Raw genomic sequence first — 7,500 nt, 5'->3', positions numbered from 1 at the left:
CTCCGAGTCGGGCAGGAGGGTGTACGGCGGTGGGGGTCCCTGCCCAGGGCTCTGGTTCTCCGAGTCGGGCAGGAGGGGGTACGGCGGTGGGGGTCCCTGCCCAGGGCTCTGGTTCTCCGAGTCGGGCAGGAGGGGGTACGGCGATGGGGGTCCCTGCCCAGGGCTCTGGTTCTCCGAGTCGGGCAGGAGGTGGTCCAGGCGGGTGCCCCCTGGTCCCCCCGACGTGTTAGGGGGCAAGCGGTGGGTCTCCCCCAAGCCCAAAGCCCCGGTTCCCAGAGTCGGGTAAACTGCGGGAGTAACTTTGACTCTCTTAAGGTAGGCAGGAACCGGTGTGAGTGGTGTGGAAAGCCGAGTTGGGGCTCCATGTTCTGGGCACAGGTGGATCTCCTAGTGGTCCACCCCAGGCCCAGAGTGTGGAGCCCCAACTCGGCTTATTTTTTTTTTAAAATTATTATTATTATTATTATTTTTTTTTTTATCTTATTTTATTTTATTTTTTCAATTTTTCGGGATGCACCGGGTAGAAGTTCAAACTTCAACCGCCGTGGGGGTCCCCTGGCCAGAGCTCTGGTTCTCCGAGTCGGGCAGGAGGTGGTCCAGGCGGGTGCCCCCTGGTCCCCCCGACGTGTTAGGGGGCGAGCGGTGGGTCTCCCCCAAGCCCAAAGCCCCGGTTCCCAGAGTCGGGTAAACTGCGGGAGTAACTTTGACTCTCTTAAGGTAGGCAGGAACCGGTGTGAGTGGTGTGGAAAGCCGAGTTGGGGCTCCACGCTCTGGGCACAGGGGGATCTCCTAGTGGTCCACCCCAGGCCCAGAGTGTGGAGCCCCAACTCGGCTTATTTTTTTTAAAATTATTATTATTATTATTATTATTATCTTATTTTATTTTATTTTTTCAATTTTTCGGGATGCACCGGGTAGAAGTTCAAACTTCAACCGCCGTGGGGGTCCCTGGCCAGCGTTCTGGTTCTCCGAAGTGGGGCTGAGGGGGTCCAGGCGGGTGCCCCCTGGTCCCCCCCGACGTGTTAGGGGGCGAGCGGTGGGTCTCCCCCAAGCCCAAAGCCCCGGTTCCCAGAGTCGGGTAAACTGCGCGACTAACAATGACTCTCTTAAGGTAGTCAGAAACCGGTGTGAGTGGTGTGGAAAGCCGATTCGGGGCTCCACGCTCTGGGCACAGGGGGATCTCCTAGTGGTGCCCCCCAGGCCCAGAGTGTGGAGCCCCAACTCGGCTTATTTTTATTTTTATTATTATTTTTTTTTTTATTTAATTATTATTTTGGGATTATTAGACTGGGTAGAAGTTGCAACTTCAAACGGGCATATCTCCGGAACCAAGCCGAGTTGGGGCCCCATACACCCGGCGTGGGGGGCCCTCCTAGAGGCCCCCAATACCCCCGAGTGTGGAGCCCCAACTCGGCTTACTTTTCGAGTTACAGCCGGTCAAAGTTGAAACTTTAAAGGGCCATATCTCCGGAACCAAGCCGAGTTGGGGCCCCATACACCCGGCGTGGGGGGCCCTCCTAGAGGCCCCCAATACCCCCGAGTGTGGAGCCCCAACTCGGCTTACTTTTCGAGTTACAGCCGGTCAAAGTTGAAACTTTAAAGGGCCATATCTCCGGAACCAAGCCGAGTTGGGGCCCCATACACCCGGCGTGGGGGGCCCTCCTAGAGGCCCCCAATACCCCCGAGTGTGGAGCCCCAACTCGGCTTACTTTTCGAGTTACAGCCGGTCAAAGTTGAAACTTTAAAGGGCCATATCTCCGGAACCAAGCCGAGTTGGGGCCCCATACACCCGGCGTGGGGGGCCCTCCTAGAGGCCCCCAATACCCCCGAGTGTGGAGCCCCAACTCGGCTCACTTTTCGAGTTACAGCCGGTCAAAGTTGAAACTTTAAAGGGCCATATCTCCGGAACCAAGCCGAGTTGGGGCCCCATACACCCGGCGTGGGGGGCCCTCCTAGAGGCCCCCAATACCCCCGAGTGTGGAGCCCCAACTCGGCTCACTTTTCGAGTTACAGCCGGTCAAAGTTGAAACTTTAAAGGGCCATATCTCCGGAACCAAGCCGAGTTGGGGCCCCATACACCCGGCGTGTGGGGCCCTCCCAGAGGCCCCCAATAGCCCCGAGTGTGGAGCCCCAACTCGGCTTACTTTTCGAGTTACACCCGGTCAAAGCTGGACAGGAAGTGGCCGTATCTCGGGACCGGAAGGTCCCCGTGGCTCGGGACGGCGGGAGGAGCAAGGTCCCCGAGAGCGGGCCCCGCACCCGCCGCCGCGAGCCGCTGGGACCTCCCGGTCCCGAGATGGGCCCCGTTACGCGCGGGCGACTTTCGGAGAAAACGGCCCGTATCTCGGAGAGGGGAGGTCCCAGCGGCTCGCCCTTTCGGGTGTCGGGGGCTCCCCACGGGCCCTCTCGGAACCCGCCTCCCCCGGGCCCCTGGGACCTTTCCTTCCCGGGCGCCCCCCCGACACGTCGGGCCCCTTTTCTCCGGGACCCGGGGGCCCCGGAGCTCGGGGGCGGGCTCTTTGCGAGGGGCCCGCCGGGACGCCACACTTGACCCGAGTCCGGTGTCTCTGGGCCCCCGGGTCCCCGAGCTACGTGCGTTCGAATTCGGGGCCCTTTTCCGGGCCCGAAAATCCCTCAAAGTCCGAAAACGTGCAGCGGGCGGGGACTTCCGGGGCCCCGGAGGCTCTGACGGCACACCCAGGGAGGTGCACCGTCCTCGGGCACGGCCAGGTGGCCCCCCCCCCGGGGTCCTGGAAGTCCCCCCGCCCCCCGGAGACACCCACACCCACCCACCGGACGGGAAGATTCCGTTTTTCGCCGATATCTCGAAGACGGCCGGGCGAAAAAATTTCAAACTCGGGTCTTCCGTAGGCCTCGAGGGGCCCTATCCAAAGAGGCCACCCGCGTCCCCGGGGGCCTCGGGGTCAGGGAGTTAGGCCCGGTCAAAGGCGCGGCGTTTTTTGGCTTATATCTCGCGAACCCCTGGGCCAATCTTCCCCAAACTCGAATCGACCGTAGTGCCGGACGGGGCCTTTCGAAAGAGCCCACCCACGAGGTCCAACTCGCCCGGGTCCCCGAGTTATAGCCGTTCAAAGTCGGGGGTCCCGGCGAACGGCGATCCGGTAGGGGGCGTCCCCGGGGCCCGCCGCCGCCCTGGTTCGAGCGAGGGCCCCCGTGGGACCTCGCCACCCAAATTTGAGCTCTCTGGGCCTTCGCGTCGCGGAGATACGGGCGATTTTCTCCCGGGATCGTGACGTCATCGGCGGGCGCCATTTCAGAGCGCGGCCGAGGGTTTTCGGCCGATATCTCCGCGAATACTCGACCAAAAACGACGAAACGCATATGGACGCGTTCAGCTCGGCGAGACGGTTCGAATGAGCCCGGCCTCGGCCGGGCACGTCGAGTTTTCGGCGAGATATTTGCGTTTTTCCGCTTCCGGGGCGCTTTGGGGGCCCGTATCTCGGGCCCCCGGGGGCCCACGGGGCTGGGGGCGGTCTCATTCGAAAGGTCTCGTCCCGTTCTCCAGCCCATAAAAATTTGGCGTCGATCGGAGCCGCCTTCGGCGAGCTACGGTCGTTTGAAGCCCCGTGCAGTGGGGTTACCGTCCTTCAAACAGCCGCCGCTCGCAGGGGGAGTCCCGGGGAGGCATGGTTGCCTGTATGACTTGGGCTTAGAGCACCCAGCCCCGCGCTCCTGGAGGAACCTCCGGTGCACAGGGTCTGCTGCAACCAGCCACGTGGGTTTTGAGGGGTAGGGGAGCGTGCGCTCTCCTCCCCGGGCGGGCGGCCGGGCCCTGGGGGCTCGCGCCTCCACGGAGGGACCTCGCTCCCGGGGCTTCGTCCCCGGGGCTCGGGGACTCCGTGGCGGCTCGGCCCCCGGGGTTCGACCCCGCTCGCTCGCTCCAAAACCCAAGTCCAAAACGTGGGGTTGCACGGGAGCTCCGGGCGCGACGGGTCTCCACGCACGGCCCCGGGGAGGGAGCTCCGACCCGGGCCGGAGGCAGATTCGCCCCCTGCCCCCCGGCTGTCCGCCCGGAGCCGAGACGGTCCTAAAACGGGCCTTGGGGGTGATGTAGAAGGGTAACGCTCACCCAACCAGGACTCACACAAACCGATCTGCATCCCAGGCAGGGTGCGGGTCTCCTGGGCACGAATAAAGCCCGATGCCCCGTGGGTGATGTTGGCCCTGGCCACTCAAGGCACTCACCCAAGCCAGAGAGGGTGCACTCTGGCTGGGGAAGCAGATTCAATCTCTGCTGTGGTGGAGCTCTGGAAAAACGCGAAACCTCCAGGAAAAGACGGCCCGATTTCTCTGAAAAGTGCATCCCAGGCAGGGTGCGGGTCTCCTGGGCACGAATAAAGCCCGATGCCCCGTGGGTGATGTTGGCCCTGGCCACTCAAGGCACCACTCACCCAAGCCAGAGAGGGTGCACTCTGGCTGGGGAAGCAGATTCAATCTCTGCTGTGGTGGAGCTCTGGAAAAACGCGAAAACCTCCAGGGAAAAGACGGCCCGGTTTCTCTGAAAAGTGCATCCCAGGCAGGGTGCGGGTCTCATGGGCACGAATAAAGCCCGATGCCCGTGGGTGATGTTGGCCCTGGCCACTCAAGGCACCACTCACCCAAGCCAGAGAGGGTGCACTCTGGCTGGGGAAGCAGATTCAATCTCTGCTGTGGTGGAGCTCTGAAAAACACGAAAACCTCCAGGGAAAAGACGGCCCGGTTTCTCTGAAAAGTGCATCCCAGGCAGGGTGCGGGTCTCATGGGCACGAATAAAGCCCGATGCCCACCTTGAAACGGAGCCTGGGCTCGACTCTGAAGTCCAGATCTCGAAAAACGACAGAGTCCAAAAAAGGTGCGGTGGCTCCAAACCTCCATGCCCTCAGACCTCCCTGGCCAGCCCAGGGAGGGTGGCCCGTCCTGGGCCAGACTCAGATTTCCCCCGCCACCCCTGGAGCTCCGCCTGGAGCGAAGACGGTCCTAAAACGGACCCTGGGGCTCTTGTAGAGGATGAGGGAGAGAGGGGCCTTCAGAGAGCCCCTGGCCGGCTTGACTCTGGAGTCGAATTTGAAAAATAGACAGAGTCCATAAACGTGCTGTCTGTTCGGACCTCCAGGGCACTCAAGGCACTCACCCAAGCCAGAGAGGGTGCACTCTGGCTGGGGAAGAGGATTCAATCTCTGCTGTGGTGGAGCTCTGAAAAACACGAAAACCTCCGGGAAAAGGCGGCCCGGTTTCTCTGAAAAGTGCATCCCAGGCAGGGTGCGGGTCTCCTGGGCAAGAACGAAGCCCAATGCCCACCTTGAAACGGAGCCTGGGCTCGACTCTGAAGCCCAGATCTCGAAAAACGACAAAGTACAAAAAATGTGGGGTGGCTCCAAACCTCCATGCCCTCAGACCTCCCTGGCCAGCCCAGGGAGGGTGGCCCGTCCTGGGCCAGATTCAGATTCGCCCGCCACCCCTGGAGCTCCACCTGGAGCGAAGACGGTCCTAAAACGGGCCTTCGGGGATGTATGAGAGAGGGGAAGCGTGGTGGTGGCAAACACAGAGGACCCCTACCAGCGATCAGACCGTCGTGAGTCCCACTCAGAGTCACTCTGGGTGGGCATGTAAAAAATCCAGATTACGCCGCGCTGGAGCTCTGGAAGTTACGAGACCTCCAGGAAAAGACAGGCTGGTTTTCTGAAAAGTGCACCCCAGGCAGGGTGCATCTTTTCCTGGGCACGAGCCCAGCGCACATGGTGTGGTGGTCCGGCTCTGGTGCCAAAGTTTGGGGGAAAAAAATAGACAAAGTCCAATAACGTGGTGTGGTTCCAAAGCTCCATGCCCTCAGACCTCCCTGGCCAGCCCAGGGAGGGTGGCCCGTCCTGGGCCAGATTCAGATTTGCCCGCCACCCCTGGAGCTCCACCTGGAGCGAAGACGGTCCTAAAACGGGCCTTCGGGGATGTATGAGAGAGGGGAAGCGTGGTGGTGGCAAACACAGAGGACCCCTACCAGCGATCAGACCGTCGTGAGTCCCACTCAGACTCACTCTGGGTGGGCATATAAAATCCAGACTACGCCCCGTCGGAGCTCTGGAAGTACGAGACCTCCAGGAAAAGACAGGCTGGTTTTATGTAAAGTGCACCCCAGGTAGGGTGCATCTTTCCTGGGCACGAGCCCAGCGCACATGGCGGGGGGTCCGGCTCTGAGAAAAATCGACTAAGTCCAATGACGTGGTGTGGTTCCAAAGCTCCATGCCCTCAGACCTCCCTGGCCAGCCCAGGGAGGGTGGCCCGTCCTGGGCCAGAGTCAGATTCGCCCGACACCCCCTGGAGCTCCACCTGGAGGGAAGACGGTCCTAAAACGGGCCTTCGGGGATGTATGAGAGAGGGGAAGCGTGGTGGTGGCAAACACAGAGGACCCCTACCAGCGATCAGACCGTCGTGAGTCCCACTCAGACTCACTCTGGGTGGGCATATAAAATCCAGACTACGCCCCGTCGGAGCTCTGGAAGTACGAGACCTCCAGGAAAAGACAGGCTGGTTTTATGTAAAGTGCACCCCAGGTAGGGTGCATCTTTCCTGGGCACGAGCCCAGCGCACATGGCGGGGGGGTCCGGCTCTGAGAAAAATCGACTAAGTCCAATGACGTGGTGTGGTTCCAAAGCTCCATGCCCTCAGACCTCCCTGGCCAGCCCAGGGAGGGTGGCCCGTCCTGGGCCAGAGTCAGATTCGCCCGACACCCCCTGGAGCTCCACCTGGAGGGGAGACGGTCCTAAAACGGACCTTCGGGGCTGTATGGAAGAGGGCAAGTGTGGTGGTGCAAAACACGGAGCACCCCCCCTACCATTGATCAGACCGTCGTGAGTCCCACTCAGACTCGCTCCGGGTGGGCATATAAGATCCAGACTACGCCCCGTCGGAGCTCTGGAAGTACGAGACCTCCAGGAAAAGACAGGCTGGTTTTATGGAAAAAGTGAAACCCCAGGCAGGGTGCATCTTTCCTGGGCACGAGCCCAGCGCACATGGTGTGGTCCGGCTCTGGTGCCAAAGCTTGGGGAAAAAAAATAGACTAAGTCCACTGACGTGGTGTGGTTCCAAAGCTCCATGCCCTCAGACCTCCCTGGCCAGCCCAGGGAGGGTGGCCCGTCCTGGGCCAGAGTCAGATTCACCCGACACCCCCTGGAGCTCCACCTGGAGGGAAGACGGTCCTAAAACGGGCCTTCGGGGCTGTATGGAAGAGGGCAAGTGTGGTGGTGCGAAACACAGAGCACCCCCTACCATTGATCAGACCGTCGTGAGTCCCACTCAGACTCGCTCTGGGTGGGCATATAAAATCCAGATTACGCCCCCGTCGGAGCTCTGGAAGTACGAGACCTCCAGAAAAAGACAGGCTGGTTTTATGGAAAAAGTGCACCCCAGGCATATGCTTGTCGAACGGTCGGTCTGGGTAAACGGCGAGTGTCCGTGCTGTTGCGTACGAACGAGATTCCCAATGCTAACGAACCTCCCCCGGCTGGC

The sequence above is a fragment of the Pimephales promelas genome, chromosome 2, assembly GCF_988280905.1.
Source record: "Pimephales promelas chromosome 2, fPimPro1.hap1.1, whole genome shotgun sequence".
Lineage (NCBI taxonomy): Eukaryota > Metazoa > Chordata > Actinopteri > Cypriniformes > Leuciscidae > Pimephales > Pimephales promelas.
The sequence above is the reverse complement of the archived record's forward strand: the minus strand, read 5'-3'. Positions refer to the sequence as shown.